Raw genomic sequence first — 18,656 nt, 5'->3', positions numbered from 1 at the left:
GAGATAACGGTGATCACGTAGATAGGAGAGTAAGAAATGGATTAGGCTATTTTGGACCTAAGGTTAGAAGTGAATGTCCTACCAAAGCAGACTTGGGAACGGATGGGGAGACCTGTGCTGCAATGGTCTCCGATTAAGCTAAGGAGGGTGAATAAGCAAAAGATAATCCCCATGAGATGGGTGCAGGGAGTGACCATCGATATTGTACATGCGAGCGTGTTGGCTAACTTTGAAGTAATAGAAATTATGGATGACAACAACCCCTATCCTCCGCTCTTGGGAATTGATTGGGCTACTGATATGAACTGGGTAATCAATCTAAAGAAGCGAAAGATGATATTTTAGAAGAAATCACTATGCATAATAGTACCCTTAGATCCTGTTGAAGGATCGTGCTATACTGAACCAGTCTGCGATTATGAGAACGATGACGATCTGGATTGTATCTATAAGATAACAACATGAGACCAAGATTGGGTGAATCCAACAATGGATGGATGAATTACATGGGTTCATGAGATTTCCTATAAGTTGGACTTAGATGAAGAGTTAGAGCACTGGAAGAATCGGTTACATGAGGTGACTACACTGAGTTGCAACATGATGACCTAGTCGTTGTAGTGTTTGTCTTCAGAGGTAAGGAATCTGCCCACTTATGATGGCTTGAATGATTTAGATATCTTTTTCGATGCCTTTGAGAGGAAGGTACCAGAAAAAAATCACTTCCAGGCATTGGACTAGGCACTGCGCGCTACGCCCACAAGATGGTGGGGTATGCATAAGGGAAGCTTTGATGATTGGCACGAATGTAGGAGGATGACGAAAACACGATTTAGGAAGCTAAAGGTGCGAATGACAGACAAGTATGATGGGTAGAATGATCTGCTCGCGCATTTGGCCAAATGGGCTTAGGCTTACGGAGAGAATCCCCAACCTGAATGGGTGCACTTGTTCTATCACACCCTGGATGTCATCCTGATGAACTGGTACGTAGAAGCAGAGCTTCCCCATGGTACAAGTGAATGGGATATTATGCACGAGGGATTCATAATGACCTTCAATTTTGAAGACATCTTTAACTGTTTTGATGAGGCGCTACAAGAGGTGAAAGCAACAATCTTTAGGATACCACTGGATCCTTTGGACCTAATTCAGCTTGAGTGGGCTACTCAACTGAGTCACACGTTGGAATGCTATAATGTAACCATTGAAGAAGAGGATGAGGATCTGTGAAAGGTTAACCTTTCTTAAATAGAGGGTCACCATGAGGTTGAAGGACTGCAGATTGAGAATCCTGATATAACCATGGCATTGAAAATGAAACAAGTAAAAATTAGTATGGAGGCAGAACCAAAATTCGTGAAGGTTGGAGATTATTGGGATGGTGCAACGATGGATAAGGTCACTGAATTTCTCCACAAATACCAGGATTTATTCCCTACCACGTTTACGGATCTAAAGGGGATAATTGGGGACATGGGTGTCATGAATACCACATTGAATCCTAACATGAAGCTGATTAAGAAAAGACCTTACCATCTCAATATGAAGTATAAGGAGAAGGTCCACTTAGAGCTAGACAAGATGCTCACAGCAGGCATCATTGAACCTGTAGAAGAATCTGACTGGGTAAGCCCAATGGTGGTACAGGAGAAGAAGTAGAAGGATGAACTAAGGATATGTGTGGATCTCATAAAGCTAAATGACACTTGCATACATGATCCTTTCTAGACTCCATTCTTTAATGAAGTGTTGGACAATGTAGGTGGCCAAGAAGCATATTCCCTCATTCATGGGTTCTCGGGGTACCACCAGATCAAAATCACGCTGGAGGATAGGAGCAAGACAACCTTCGTGACTGAGTGGGGTTGTTTCCAGTACACTGTAATTCCATTTGGATTGAAGAATGCGCGTGCGACTTTCTTGCATGTAGTTGTTTCTGCATTCAATGAATTTATTCATAAGTTCATGGAAGTATACTTTGATGACTGGACTGTGTTTGGGCCAGTGAAATTCCATGTCGCTAGTTTACACCTAATGTTGGATACTTATCGAAGATACCAGATCACGCTCAATATGAAGAAGTGTCTGTTTTGTGTTCCTTTTGGGACCCTGCTGGCTCATGTGGTTTGCAGACAGGAACTGATGGTAGATCCTGCAATGATAGTGGTGATACTAAACTTGGAAGCACCAAGGAGTGTGAAACAGCTGTGTAGTGGTTCCAGCTAGGGTACTAGACTAGACTCTATATTTAATATCGACCGAGGTGCGTAAGCTTAGAGGCGTGGTCTAAAATATATAGACATAAAGAATCTCTGGCCAAGTGATTATGATGTAGGTTACAAGGCTTCTTTACGGAAGACCGGAATATGTAGCCTATCATTCACACACCTAGATTACCCTACTGATATGCTTGATTACAGTGCTTGTTATCAGATGCATCTATCAAATCAGACCATGAACCTAAGTACTGTGTATGACTGTAACAATGATTTTAACCTCCTTACAGAGATATCACCCAGAAAACCCTTGTTTGGTAAACACACACAGCATGCAAAGATATTTACACTATCAAACTATATAAAGAGAACATAAATGAACTGTGAAACAAAACAAAGTTTATGATAATGTCTCTATAAGTCACACAGGGATCGAATCCCTTACAAGACTCCCTTCCAGATCCTAGTGCTGACCATTCAACATAACCATAAACCATTCATAAGCGCACACCATATATGTGCAATGAAAATCAAAGGCTATAGAAATCAAAAGCTATGTAACTGCTATGCAAACCATAAGCTATGTAAATCGAAAGCTATGTAATCGTAACTGTGATGCAAACCATATGCTATATAAATCGAATCCACTATAAATACTGTGCGAACATGTGATAACTGAAATGTAACAAAACAAATGAACAGTATACCAATCGAAGAACGCAGGGCCCGTCCGCGTCCTAAGGGTACATTGGCTATAACCGATCAGCTATCAAATCAATGCAAGAAGTATACACACGTCGTGACTGTGAATAAGTCTTTTGTATTAACTTAAAACTCTGTTTTGAGAAAAACGATTCAACCACTAAACTCCCAAACGTTAACCTGACTGTATTTACATATGCGTACGCACAGCCATGTCATCGATACAATTAATGTACATTCGACTGTTGCCGCTTTTATCACATAAGCCTTTTCAAAATGTTTCCATGCTAAGTGTTTCAAAAAGAACAAAAAAAACTAAAATGAAAATGGAACGATGCTGTTGCTGCTTTTGTCTGTCAGAGTGCCCTGCTTTGACTTGAGTTGACCGCATACATAGGAGGTTCGATTTGGCTGGGAGATAGGTGTTTGTCCATGCTTGGACATTCTGCTTTTCACCCATGCCTTTCGTTCTAGCTCATCTGCTGCGCCACATGTCAAACGATAAGCTCATTACAGGATGTAGGTACTTCCTGTAACCATGTCATCAAAAACTTCCAATTCTTGAACATAAAACCCCTAAATTAATTTCTATGCAATTTAATAACTATAAAACGATTAATAATCAATATTCAAGGATTTTGAGGGATATATGATGAAAATGTATGGATAAATGATATGTTTTTGGGAAGGAAAAAGGGTCTTGGGATGATACCAACATCTCTCCCCGACTGAAGGACTTAGCATGTCCTCATGCTACCCCAGAAGTACTCCCCTTGAACTCTGTCCCTGCATGGATCTCTGCTGCCTTGAGCAAGGTATCTACATTCTTCTGCACCTGGTGATCTTTCTGTCCCTTGAGCTCCTGCTTTAACTTTTTATATTTTTCTTTAAGAGCCTTCTTCTAATTGTACCACTTAGTGGCCCAGTTGGAAATCTCAGTTTGCTCGGTCTCCAACTCACTGATTCTTTCCTTTAGCTTTTCATTTGTTTTATGTGTTTCTTTGCTTTGCGCCCTGAGCATTTCATTTTCCCTTTTAATAACTTTTTCCAACATGTTAGCTTCCATGAGCTCTTCCTTCAATTCTTCAATTTGCTTTTCTAGTTTCTTCTGTCTTTTGGTGGGAGGTGGTGAACATTTTTCCTGTTTGTTATGGCTCTCTACCTCCATGTCAACTTCTGGTGCTGGTAGTGAATGGTCACCACTCCCAACATCCATTTGTGCAGGTGCATGAGATTCAAACTGGTCTTCTTGCAGCTGAGTTTTTGGTGTCCTCCTTGTCCTTCGTGAGTAGGTGGTAAAAATTTTGTCTTTCTCAGCCCTCTTGGCATCCTCTTTTTGCATGTTCCTGGTCCTTATGCTGCCCACAGGTAGAGGTGCTCTGCTGGCTTTGGACACTGGAATTTCCTCATCAATGTCCTTCATAAACCCTGAATCTTCTTGCACTTCCTCTTTTTCCTCCTCATCTCTGATTTGATTGACAGCTAAGAATTCTTTCCATGGCTTCCCTTGCTTCTGCAACTCATGTTCAATGAGGATTTTAATTAGGCCAAAATGGTACATGCTTTTGTCTTCATTCCCCTTTTGCTTCTGGATAGTTTTGGCCATCTTTGTTAAACTTTGCAGCAGAAAATATGGCACACTGATTACACATTGTTTATTTAAATGGAGGAGTAGCTTGATGTGGTATAGATAAAAAATACTATACCTACCTTCACAGGTTATGAAATTTTGAAGAATGTAAACCATTTCATCCCAAGGATGAACTAACCAGCTTCTTGGAACACCCTTCTTCCAGTTTACTGAGGAAACTCTAGATCTGGACATGAACTGTGTCCATGATTTCTCCTTGAATTGTTTGGTTTTAAAGTACTTCTCTCCTTCAGGACTAATTCCAATTTCCTGAGCTATAGTATCCTCTGAGATTCTGAAGGAGAAGGTGCCTATTACGACCTTTTCTCCATTAAAGGTGAAGGCAAATTTCTTGGTGATTTCCTCATTACTCCCATGGAATTTTTCCAGAAAAGGTAACCACTGTGTTTCTCTAAGAATCTCAATGCAATCCTCATGGTATTGTGAGCTGTCGAATATACTGGGTTCGACCCTATTAGTCATGGTGATGGCTGAGGGTTGTGCCTCTAACCCTTCTCTGTCTATATTCTTTAAAATTTAAACACAGAAATGTCAAGTTGGTTACCTGGTATATATCGCTTCCTTCAGTCTTCAATATGGTGCTTGGCCGGTCGATATGACTGTGATGGGAGTTAGAAGTAGAATGGTGATGCTTTCCCTTTTCGGCGTTCACTGGTTTCACTGTGTAAACCGATCCCCAACAGTGATACTCTCCTCGGCGCTCCTTGCTTCAGATTTTCACTTTGTAACTCCACCCAAATGATAATAATCTCCTCGTGCCCCTTGCTTTTGATTCTCACCTTGGAAGTTATGGGAATCGAGGGTGGAAAGGATGGTGAAATAACCCTGTACTCACTTCACAATGTAATCATTCATTTAAAAACAGAGTGCTGTACGCTTGCATGCATGTTATCACAAGAATGCTGAGAGTGTACCCATAGTGCTGGGCTATAATGCTGGGTGGCGAAGTTATGATTTGGCTGTGTGTGGAGTAAAATATATATAGGCCGCTTATTATGATTTGACTGTATGGAGTGAAATATATATATATATATATAGGCCGCTTCCACAACTATCTCATCATTTGTATTTAAAAATGCACAGCTCACCACGTGCCCTTTTCAATGAGTATTCGGTCATATAGAGAATGTTGGTATGCCTGTAGGGTATATGACAAGGTGGATGTGTTGGTAATGGGTTTTTGGGATATGGATAGGTTTATGTAGGAGAATGATGAGAATTGGTGGGATAAGGGTGATAGATTGATGCATATAGGTATCCTTGAAATCAATTACAACAGCTTATAGTCACCAAAGTTACATTAAAAACCAATCTAGGAAATTAAATGTTTAAGAACAGAAATACATTACTCCTTTGTCGATCATTTGACATGTTGAGTTGCTAATTCTTTTTGACTGTTCTTTTTGACAGGTCCTCTGAGGGAGGTTGAATGCACAGGTCTTTTGAGAAATTTTTTTGAAGATATAACAGGTCCCTTTGAAAGATTTGAATGTACAGGTCCCTTAGAGAACTGAAGATGTAATAGGTCCCTTAAGAAAATTTGAATGTACAGGTCCCTTGAGAAAACTGAATGTAACAGGTCCTTTGAGAAAACTGAAGGTGTTCATGCAGCTCTTTGTATTGTTACAGGTTCACTGAGCTTGCCATTTGCTGAAGTGTTGGTGCCCAAATCCTTGTAAAAGCTTGGTGGAAGTCTGTTGAAGTAGCCTTTGGTGTCAAAAACTTTGTTTTAACAGGTCCCAACTGAATGTTTTAAACAGGTCCCATTACTGCTGGTTGGAATGTCTTAACAGGTGTCAATTGCTTTAACAGGTCCCTTCTGAAAATCTTAAACAGGTCCCATGACTGCTGGTGTTGGACTACTGGTGTTGGTAGCATAGATGTCTGAACAGAACGGGTCCCCCTGCAAAATATTTATAACCAGGTCCCTCTGAAATAAAATCATGACAGAACAGCTTATTTGTTAAAGTCTGGAATTACTGCTGGTAACAAGCTGCTGTTGGAAATTTACATTGAAATATAGAATAAGAAATCTGAAGTATTTATAAGGGAGAGATAAAAGTAACAGAACAGATGCCTCTCTCCCCGACTTAAAGTTTGACTTGTCCTCAAGTCATGATTCAACTGAGAAATGAAACAATGAACGAAAGAAAGAGAATTCATACCCACCAATAAATTGGTTTTCAGGTAGGAATTCGGGGTTAGATTGTGCCAGATACTGGTTTTCACATCTAACCCATTATTATATTTTTATTTTTTTTTAGTTTTTGTTTTATTTGTTTATTTTTTATTTTTATATATATATTTTTTATTTTTTCTTTTTATTTTTCTTTTTGATTTTGAAATTGAAAGGAAATGAAACTAAGGCAGTGATACTGCAGCTGAGGGCTGCAGTATCTCAACCTCTTCTTGCTGAGATAGTGTATGGAGAAAATCTTGCTTGCTGATGGGCTTGTTGTACAGCTTCAGGCGATGACCGTTGACTGTGAAGGAATGACCTTCGCCATCAATAGTTTGGAGCTTTACTGAACCATTGTCATAAGCCTGAACAATTTCATAGGGGCCCATCCAATGGGTGGTGAACTTAGCTTTATGATCCTTGAATTTTGAATAAAAAAGCAGAGCCCAGTCACCTTCCTTGAAGTGCTTCTTCTTAATGTGTGAATCATGCCATTGCTTCCTGTGCTGTTGCATGAGGATGGTGGTTTGTTCTGCTTGCTGCCTCATCTCATCCTGCTGGTTCAACTGCTGGATTCTCTCCTTTTGTGCTTGATCCAAATCAATTAGTAAATCTGCAGCTAATTTAAAAGTGTGAATTTGGAATTCAATAGGAAGCATGACATCCTTACCGTACACCAATTGGTATGGTGTAAATCCGGTGGTATCTTTCCAAGTAATCCGGAAAGCCCAGAGTGCCTCTTTGAGATTTTCTTCCCAGTTTTTCCGGTTCATTGCAACAGTTTTGGTAATGATCCCCTCCAAGGTCTTGTTGGTTGATTCCACCTGCCCATTGGCCTGTGGGTGGTAGGGGGTACTTTTCCTATGCTTTATTTGGTACTTGTCTGTGATGTCCTTCATGAGCTTTGAGGTGAATTGAGTACCTTGATCAGTGACAATTTCTCTTGGCACTCCATACCTCACAAAGATCTCCTCAAAAAGGAAATTGACTACTGTGTGTTCGGTTGCTCTTACCAGTGCTTTTGCTTCTGCCCACTTTGTGACGTAATCAGTACATACTAGGATGTACTTCTTACCATTAGAGGCTGGGTTGATAGGTCCTATGAAGTCCAGAGCCCACTTATCAAATGCTTCTAAGTGAACTTGGGGCTGAAGGGGCATCTGATCGGTAGCTGTTGGTCTGCCCATTCTTTGGCAGCTGTCACAACTCTTTACATACTTCTTGGCATCCTTGAAAATGGATGGCCAGTAGTATCCAAGAGTAAGAACTTTGAAGGCTGTCCGCTTCGCTGCAAAATGCCCACCACATGGTTCATCATGGCAAGATTTTAAAATTTCAATTACCTCATCATTTCGTACACATCTCCTAATGATCATATCAAAACCAATGTAAAAGAGATCGCCATTAAGCCATGAATATCTAGCACTTTGTTTGATCAGTCTTTTCCTTTCCTTTGCAGTGAAATGTGGAGGTGTTCTACCTGTAGACAAGTAATTAGCTAAATCAGCAAACCAAGGAGTTACTATGGAAATTGAAAATAAGTGCTCATCCGGAAAAGAATCCTCAACAGGAACAATCTCACCTGGATTTTGCAGTCTAGACAGAAAATCTGCCACCTGGTTTTCTTTGCCTGGTCTATCTAACACTGTGATGTTAAATTCCTGTAACAATAGTAACCATCTGGTAACTCTGCCACTAGTTATTGGTTTATTCATGAGATGTCGAATGGCAGAATGATCAATATGTACAAAGACTTCATAACCAGTTATGTAATGGCGGAATTTATTCACAGTATAAATGATGGCAAGTGTTTCCTTTTCTGTAACTGTATAGTTTAGCTCGACAAGGGTGAGATTTTTACTAATGAAATAAATTGCATATGTACAAGATTCTTCTTTTTGGCCTAAGGATGCACCTATTGCAGTGTCAGATGCATCGGTAAAAGTATGAAATGGTAAACTCCAATTAGGCCCCCTCAGGACTGGTGCGGTAGATAGTTTCTTTTTGAGTTGTTCAAATGCATGTTGGCAGTTTGCAGTCCAATTGAAAAGTACATCTTTGGCTGGAAGTTTAAACAAAGGTAAGGCTATCTTGCTAAAATGTTTAATGAATCTGCGATAATAACTAGCATACCCAAGAAAACTTCTTACCTCTCTCTGATTCTGTGGAATAGGCAAATCGGAAATAATTTGGATCTTGGCTGGGTCAACCTGGATGCCTTGAAAAGAGATATAATGGCCCAACACTATCCCTTCATTTAACATCATGAAGCACTTTTCGTTGCTGAGGGATAGGTTAGCTTCAATACACCTTTTCAAAACTCTCTCTAGATTTTCTAATGCATGTTCAAAAGAATTTCCATATACTGAAAAATCATCCATATACACTTCAACACAATCATGAATCAAATCAGCAAAAATAGCTAACACAGCTCGCTGAAATGTAGCTGGAGCGTTACAAACTCCAAATGGAAAAACATTGTAGGCATAGGTGCCCCAAGGACAGGTGAAGGTGGTTTTGTCCTGGTCTTCAGAGGCAATCCGGATCTGGTTGTAGCCACTGAAACCGTCAAGAAAGGAGAATGATGATTTGCCGGCTAGGGTGTCTAACACTTGATCAATGAATGGCAGTGGGAAGTAGTCTTTGAGCGTTGCTTTGTTCAGCTGTCTGTAATCAACACAGATGCGCCACTTGCCATTTTTCTTGGGCACAATAACCAATGGGGATACCCACTGATTGTTAGAAATAGGATATATAAAGTTGACTCTCAAAAGTTTTTGCAACTCCTCTCTGACAATTTCTTGGAGCATGGGGTTCATTCTTCTTTGCGGTTGCCTCATCGATTTAATGGTGCTATCGGTGTAGATGTGGTGAGTGCATGTGTTGGGGTGAATCCCATGCATGTCAGTGTAATCCCAAGCGAAGGCTTTTTGGTACTTCGTCAAGAGTCTAATCAATTTCTCTTGTTGAGATGAGTCTAGGTGGTTGCCTATGTTCAAAGTTTTCCCTGGACTGATCTCTATGACTTGACTCTGTGTATCGGTGATGGATTGAACTGGAAAGATGTCATGAAATGTAGATTGCAAGGAGTGGATAGTGCATGTTTCTTGAAAGTGTTGAGCCAGAAGTACATCTGCAACATTATATTGTTCATTTCTCAAATTTTCAGATACATCAAGTTGAGAAAGAAATAGTTCTACCAAATCATTATTGTCTTCGTGGAAATCATAGATCTGGTCAATGCTAAAAAAAGATTGTACTTCCTCTTTGTCATTAAATTTATCATCAAGCCACAAGTTATGTGTTACTGCAGGTGATTGTGCCGATGGATAGAGGGTGAGTTGTTTCCTTTCGGTCCCTCTAGAGATAATCATGTTACCTGATCGGCATCCAATAAATGCATCAGCAGTCGCTAACCATGGTCTACCTAGAATGATAGGATGTCCTCCTAGATTGGATTTGGGTTGAAGGACTAGGAAATCCACTGGATACTCCCAAGAGTCCAGTGAGACAATGATATCTTCCAAAATCCCCTCAAGAATGACTTTGGACCTATCAGCTAGTTCAAGAACAATTGTGGTATGTTGCAAATTCATAAGCTGGAGTGTTCTCATAGTTTCAAGGGTCATGACATTGATTGCGGCTCCTAGATCTATCAAAGTGTTTGGAATCCGTATGTTGTTAATGATGGTGGTCACTTTTGGAATGCCCGGATCAACATACTTCTCCATGGAGATGGTATTGGTCATAAGGCCTGCTAAATTTCCTAAAACATGAATGGTCTAAGGATCAATCCTCTTTCTAGCAGGTTTCTTGAGACACATGTCTTTGATGGCTTTGGTGTAGATAGGAATGTCCTTTATAGCTTGCAGCAAAGGGATTTTTATGTAGACATTTTTAAGTTCATCCAAGACATCAAATCGTGGTGGAGGCAGTGGTGGTTTTACTTGGACCAAACAGCCTGGAAAAGGTGGTTGCAGTGATTGCATCTGTTTGTCCTTGGTTTCACTGCTTGGTTTTGTTTGAGTTGTCATTTCATTTTCTTTTTCTAAGTTTTCTTCTTGCTATCTGTTATTGGAGAATCCTTTTGAAGCACCCTACCAGACCTCAGATTAATGTTTTGCAAAGGCAGTGTGGAGTAGGAGGTTCCTTCCTCTACATTATAAGCTGGCCTCTCTGCTCTATTGTTCGGATTTGGGACAGTTTGAGCAGGTATTTGTGTGGGTCTGGGAGGTTGTGGGTTAGTTGGAAATTGAAGTTGTGGTACATTTATTTGTGGAGGAGCAGGCAAGGTCTGTTGAGAGGGTTGGGGCTGATAAACAACTTGCTGAGGGTGCTGCTGATATGGCTGTGAGTGTGATGGATATGGCTGTTGGTACTGCTGATATGACTGTGAGTAAGGTGGGTATGATTGAAGATATGGATGGTAGGATTGGGAATACTGTTGAGACGGTCTCCATTGATTTTGTTGTTGGTTTCCATGCTGCCATGGCATAGGTATATTCCATGAGTTTTGTGCATACATCTGATCATTCATAGGAAATTGCATATTTTGATTAGGAAACATACCTTGGGGTGCTTGCCTTGGCTGCCATGGTCGCTTTGCACCCATGTAGTACACGTTCTCCATCTCTGTGCTGGCTGCCATGTTACAGTTCTGCAAAATTTTAACTTTAGGACAGTTAAACATATCATGATGCTCAGTACAGAAAGCACATACTTGGATATTCTCTAGAGGGCAGTCTTTTAATGCATGTTTCTTGCGACACTTGGGGCAGAAAATAGCCATGATATTGTCTTCTTCCTCTTGTTTCTTTTTGGCTTTTAAGGTATCAATTTGGTTTCCTAGAGTGCTCAACAAATCTGTTTTGAACTCTTCTAAAAGATTACCAATTTCAGCCCGGGTGACACTAGCAGAGGCAGTTTTTGTGACCCTAGATGACAAAGTTCTCTTTCCCATTTTGGCTTTACTTCTTGAATATTTCTCACACAGTTCAGCTATTTCTTCAAAGGGTAAGGCAGAGATGTCACCTTTGCCCATTAAGTTGAGATCATCCATGTATTCTTCCCGGATACCTTTCAAGAATATTGTGCGGACTAGGTCAGGAGGCATTGTTCGGTGTTTAGATTTTTGCAAGTTATAGACAAACTGTTCTAGATATTCTTCTAAGGTTTCATCCTCCCGCTGACTCATTCTAAAGATGTCATCTTTAGAGTCTTTGGATCTGCAATAAGGCTGATATTTCCTCAGAAATATTCTCCTCATGCCATCCCAATCTACTATGGCATGCTCACCTAGCCCCATAGACCATTTCAAGGTTGCTGCCTTTAATGTGGCTGGAAACAATCTGAGTCTATGAGCATCATCCGTATAGCCATAAGTTCGACATACAATGTCAAACTCGAATAAGAATGAGTCCGGATCCTCTGAAGCCATACCATAGAAATTGGGTAGCACGGATGGGGGTATATTTTTCATTTTGATCTCCTCATCCTCCTGTGGTTCTTGTATAGGGAATTTAAAAGTTGATTCCTCCTCCTCTTGATGGGGAACTGATCCAGATCCCTCCTCAGCCATTCTAATTGGTCTCTTGGTGTCTCTTGGTGGAAAAGAGAGAAAGGAAGATTGCTTGGTAATGGTACTACTTTTCCCTTGTGTAGAAGATTTAGGAAAGGGTTGCTGCTGTAATTTATGTGCAAATAGAGTTTCCCACTCAGCAAGAGTAATATGCTGTCCTGAATAAAATCTTTCTGCCAATGTTTGGATATCCTCCTTAGATGGTGTTGTATTCCCTGGAGAGTCTGCTCTTGATGATGATGGGTTAGTTTTGAGATGGTGGGGGGTTCTTACAAATCTCCCTTGATTGTCCCTAAGTCTAGGCATAAATGAACATGATTTCTAACTTTGTTTTTGTTTGTTTTTGTATATTGATTTTTTTTTTCTTTTTGTTTGAATCCTTTACGTACGCCTCCCCAACAACAGCGCCAAAATGTAGTGGTTCTAGCTAGGGTACTAGACTAGACTCTATATTTAATATCGACCGAGGTGCGTAAGCTTAGAGGCGTGGTCTAAAATATATAGACATAAAGAATCTCTGGCCAAGTGATTATGATGTAGGTTACAAGGCTTCTTTACGGAAGACCGGAATATGTAGCCTATCATTCACACACCTAGATTACCCTACTGATATGCTTGATTACAGTGCTTGTTATCAGATGCATCTATCAAATCAGACCATGAACCTAAGTACTGTGTATGACTGTAACAATGATTTTAACCTCCTTACAGAGATATCACCCAGAAAACCCTTGTTTGGTAAACACACACAACATGCAAAGATATTTACACTATCAAACTATATAAAGAGAACATAAATGAACTGTGAAATAAAACAGAGTTTATGATAATGTCTCTATAAGTCACACAGGGATCGAATCCCTTACAAGACTCCCTTCCAGATCCTAGTGCTGACCATTCAACATAACCATAAACCATTCATAAGCGCACACCATATATGTGCAATGAAAATCAAAGGCTATACAAATCAAAAGCTATGTAACTGCTATGCAAACCATAAGCTATGTAAATCGAAAGCTATGTAATCGTAACTGTGATGCAAACCATATGCTATATAAATCGAATCCACTATAAATACTGTGCGAACATGTGATAACCGAAATGTAACAAAACAAATGAACAGTATACCAATCGAAGAACGCAGGGCCCATCCGCGTCCTAAGGGTACACTGGCTATAACCGATCAGCTATCAAATCAATGCAAGAGGTATACACACGTCGTGACTGTGAATAAGTCTTTTGTATTAACTTAAAACTTTGTTCTGAGAAAAACGATTCAACCACTAAACTCCCAAACATTAACCTAACTGTATTTACATATGCGTACGCACAACCATGTCATCGATACAATGAATGTACATTCGGCTGTTGCCGCTTTTATCACATAAGCCTTTTCAAAATGTTTCCATGCTAAGTGTTTCAAAAAGAACAAAAAAAACTAAAATGAAAATGGAACGATGCTGTTGCTGCTTTTGTCTGTCAGAGTGCCCTGCTTTGACTTGAGTTGACCGCATACATAGGAGGTTCGATTTGGCTGGGAGATAGGTGTTTGTCCATGCTTGGACATTCTACTTTTCGCCCATGCCTTTCGTTCTAGCTCATCTGCTGCGCCACATGTCAAACGATAAGCTCATTACAGGATGTAGGTACTTCCTGTAACCATGTCATCAAAAACTTCCAATTCTTGAACATAAAACCCCTAAATTAATTTCTCTGCAATTTAATAACTATAAAACGATTAATAATCAATATTCAAGGATTTTGAGGGATATATGATGAAAATGTATGGATAAATGATATGTTTTTGGGAAGGAAAAAGGGTCTTGGGATGATACCAACAAGCTGCGTGCTACCTTAGGACATACAGGATATTATAGAAAGTTTATCAAAGGTTATTCCTAGATCACCACACCTATGGAAAAATTGTTGAAAAAGGATGTCGCATTCTACTGGAATGAGGACTATAAAAAGAGCTTGGATGTATTGAAAGAAAAGATGGTCACTGCGTTGATTTTAGTCTTCTTGGATCGGAAGAAGGAATTCCATGTACATGTTGATGCGTCATGTATAGCTTTAGGAGCAGTACTAACACAAGATGGTGAAGGAGACTTGGACCATCCTATCACGTTCGCAAGCAGAAGGTTATCCAAGGTAGAGAAGAATTATTGCACCACAGAGCACGAAGGGTTAGCCATGGTGTATGCACTCCAAAAGTTTAGGCACTACTTGCTGGGAGGCCATTTTAAGATGTATACAAATCACTTCGCATTGAAATAACTGGTCAATAAGCATGTGTTGGGGGGGAATCTACAAATCGATATTACTATTCCAGGAGTATGATTTTGAAGTTGTTGTGAAGCCTGGAAGACTGAACGTGGGACTAGACCATTTGTCGTGCATCAAAACAAGAGAAGAACCCACTAATTTGGTAGAAGGATTGCTTGACACGCAACTATTCGTAGTGTGCGTCATTGATGGTCATTTTGACGATATAATACACTTCCTCACAATAAGAACTACCCCAGAAGGATACACCATCCAATAGAAGAAGGAATTTGTGATGCGTGCGAAAGATTTCTCTGTCATTGCTAGGAATATGTAGAAAATGGGGTCTGATGAGATATTGTAGTGATATGTACTTGAGTTTGAAAGAAGCAACATCCTCACGAATGCTCATGGGGGAGCCGCAAAAGGACATTATGCAAGGAGAGCAACTGCGCAGAAGATTCTATGAGCAGGGTTGTGGTGGCTGACCCTCCATCAGGACTCAAAAGCATATTGCAAGGCATGTCATGTGTGTTAAAGGACTAGAAGACCATCACAGAGGGGTGAGATGCCTCTGAATCCATAGATGACACTACAACCCTTTGAGAAATGGGCGATAGATTTTGTAGGACCCATCCAGTCCCAAGGGAAGATGGGAGCGAGGCACATTATCACCATGATGGAGTATTTGACTCATTGGGCGGAGGCACAGCCTTTGAAGGATTGCATAGGCATGACTGCTACAAAGTTCCTCTTTGAGTATGTACTAACACGATTTCATTGTCCAAAGATCTTGATGAGTGATCGCGGTATGCACTTTTTGAATGAGACGATCAGCATGCTGACGAAGGAATTTCAGGTATATCACCAAAAGAGCATGCCTTATCACCTGCAAGCTAATGGGAGGGTTGAAGCATTCAATAAAGTGTTGGAGAATGTGATGACCAAGGCTTGCAATGCTCAATGAAGTGATTGGGACCTATGCATACCTGCAATACTATGGGCTTATCGAATGACAAGCAAGAAGTTGACTGGACAAACCCCCTTTAGGCTTGTCTATGGTGTTGAAGTGGTAATGCTTATGGAATATATTGTGCCCAATCTACGCATAGTGATACTCATGGGTATGAAAGATTGCATATCCCTAGAGGAAAGGCTCGTACAGCTAGATGAGCTCGAGGAAGAAATATTTCTAGCTGGATTTCACTAACAAGTCCAAAAGTAGCGCGAAAAAGCCTGGCATGATCAACACATTAAGTTGGGCACCTTTAAGGTAAATGACCTGTTCTTGTTATATGACAGTAAGTTTGATAAATTTCTAGGGAAATTCAGAATGCACTAGTTAGGGCCCTATGTCATTAAAGAAATTACCGATGGAGGAGTGGTACAACTGGTCAAATTGAATGGAGATCCCTTCCCAAGAAAGGTGAATGGCAGTCGATTGAAGCCATACACTAGTGGTCTGGCCATGTGACTAGATGAAGGTAGCATACTCTTAGCACTGCAGGTAGCTGAAAGGAGGCGTGAGACTATAAACTACACTGCCGGTATTGGAGAGCTACATGTTTTGAGGAATGTAAAGCAATGAAGTGTCACAGGGTTCGCAGCAGCGCGAAGGGAGCTGCGCTACCCAGGGAGAAATCACGCAGGTTGGCCGGAAAGTGACTGTTAAGGTCACTATTCATGATTTGAGGGTAGAAGTGCGGCCAAATGGAGCGAGCGGCCTACATTTAAGACAAAATTTATGGCTTAGATCCTTGAAAATATGTCACCAATCTGGAATTAATGAACCGAATTTGGGGGGAACGGTCAGATTTGAATTTCAAATGCCTTATAAATTAAAAGTGGTTGTCCAGTGAAAAACACTTGGCATTTTGAGAATTGAGTTGTTGAGCTCTCAGGCGCACATGAATCGTGAGAACTACAAGCTTCTGATATCCAATAAAGTCTTTGAGACATTGCCAAAGTAGACACATGAGTTCTTATAGAAAATCATGTCAGTGCCCATAGAAGCTAGAGATATCGAAGTAGAAGAATTGGTGCTAGAAGTTGAGATGGAGACAAAAGTAGCTGCTCTAGAGGTCGTCGAAGTGCTCTACAAAGTCCCTAAATTGCCAAGGATACCGAGACCAAAGCCAACCCCAACCAAAGAGACTGTGAAGGATAAAAGGGGCAAGAAGCCTTGCATTCTAGTGTATGCATCACCAAGGAGAAACCCACCAAAACCCACTACACATGAGAAAGGCACGACCATAAATTTGGAGCCAGAGGAGGAAGACATTAAAGACATCTCGATGGACAATGAGGATGTGGGAATTGAAGTGGAGAAGGTTGAAGCCTAGGGTGCAGACCCTATTACTCGATTTCTAGAGTATGTCTCTCCGTGCAATCCCAAGACCAAGGTACCAAAGGACATCAATGAGAGAAATGCCCCCTTGCAAACCCCTCTAGTGCAAGACAAAATTGTTTTCAATGGACCACGCTTGGCACAAGTGGTGCTGCTGAAACTTGAAGAGTGGCACTTGGCCAATCATGAGAAGTTCCCACACCTGGCAACTAAGTAGTTGATGCGATGCATCATTGATACCAATATCAAAATGACCGCATTAAAGCCGTAGAGGTGGCTCAAGGGAGTAGACAGGGTAGGGTTTCTTAACCTACTTTGGGTGCCGCACTACAACCACACCCTGCTGAAATTTTTGGTCATCATGTAGCTGTTATGCTTGGTACATGATGGGTGTCTGTGGCTGGAGGAGTCAATACCCATCATGGATAGATTGATTCACCAAATAACGCAATTTCCATATACAGGAGAGAATTCGTCCATGATATTTGGCTGAAAAGGTGGCAAGAAGGCTCTCGTAGAATCCATGAAAGAAAAATTTAAACTAGTGAAGAAGCCATGCGGATACGCTATATCTAGCATCTACATCCCTACTATGAAGGTGGCCACATAGATCTTAGCAGGAAAAGTGATGAGGAAGTGTTGTGCCGATGAGGTGCCAACACCTATCATTGCACTAGCAGCATAGTGTATTGAAGGAGTCCAGTTCAACTGGTCAGACTACCTTCGTGGAGAGTTCCTGGCAAACTGCCACGAAACACAGGAGCTCAGCAAGACATTCCACTACGCGTGGCTCTTGCTATCAATTGTGTTGGTAGCGTGGGAGCTGCCAGAGGACAACCAGTTCCCTTTGGTCACGCCAGACCTCCCAGAAGTAGCAAAGTACGCTTCACTGTGGGTTACCAAGGACACAAAGCGAGTCAAGGATAGCAAGATCTTTTGGATCTTGATGGAGATGAACGTCGACATGGTCATCAATTGCAAGTAGTGGTTGTAGCCTGCTGTGTATGACAACCTGTAGCGCTACACTGAATTTAAAGGAGACTTCCATCGTGTATCCATCAGGGTGCGGAAGGACCCTACATAGAAATGGTACGAATTTCCTTATCTGGAAACAGATGATGCCGTTGAAACGGTACTTGATCAATGGCTGGCAGAGTGGCATTCTACAACAAACTTGGTGCTTCGTGACTAAAAAAACATGTGATTTCAGTAGAATGTTTGGAAACCCACTTAATACATCAAATGTATGTGAAATTATGTTGAATCTTGTTGAATGCATTGAACTATGGATTTATTTCTAAGAGGATTGCTGTGTTGATAAATATTGATGAAATCATATCTACATACATGTGAACCTTTAAGATTATGTTGACCCTGAAGTCTCTACCTTAGGAAATTGCTATCAAAATGGGATGAATTTGACTCTAAATGAAATAGAAAAATGACCTTAGGTTGAAGGTGGGTTGTAGGGGTTTTGAAACCTTGAAATATGTTCTTTCGAGTAATACTAGAATTGTAGCCAACTTTTGAATGAGTGAGATAATTAGAGTTTTGGAGATTTGCGGAGGTCAAATATCATTGATCCATTCATTGAGAGGGCATTGTTGATGAAAGCTCATGCTAGTAAACAAAAAGGTTTCGCTAGAAAATGGATGGGTCGTGCTAAGATAGAAGGGTTACGCCTGAGATAGAAAGGTTGCATTGTGAGTCGCACT

This window comes from Pinus tabuliformis, chromosome 2_2 (assembly GCF_031772625.1).
Source record: "Pinus tabuliformis cultivar Carrire ecotype Pingquan chromosome 2_2, CPIR1, whole genome shotgun sequence".
Classification (NCBI taxonomy): domain Eukaryota; kingdom Viridiplantae; phylum Streptophyta; class Pinopsida; order Pinales; family Pinaceae; genus Pinus; species Pinus tabuliformis.
This window is presented reverse-complemented; position numbering follows the sequence as displayed.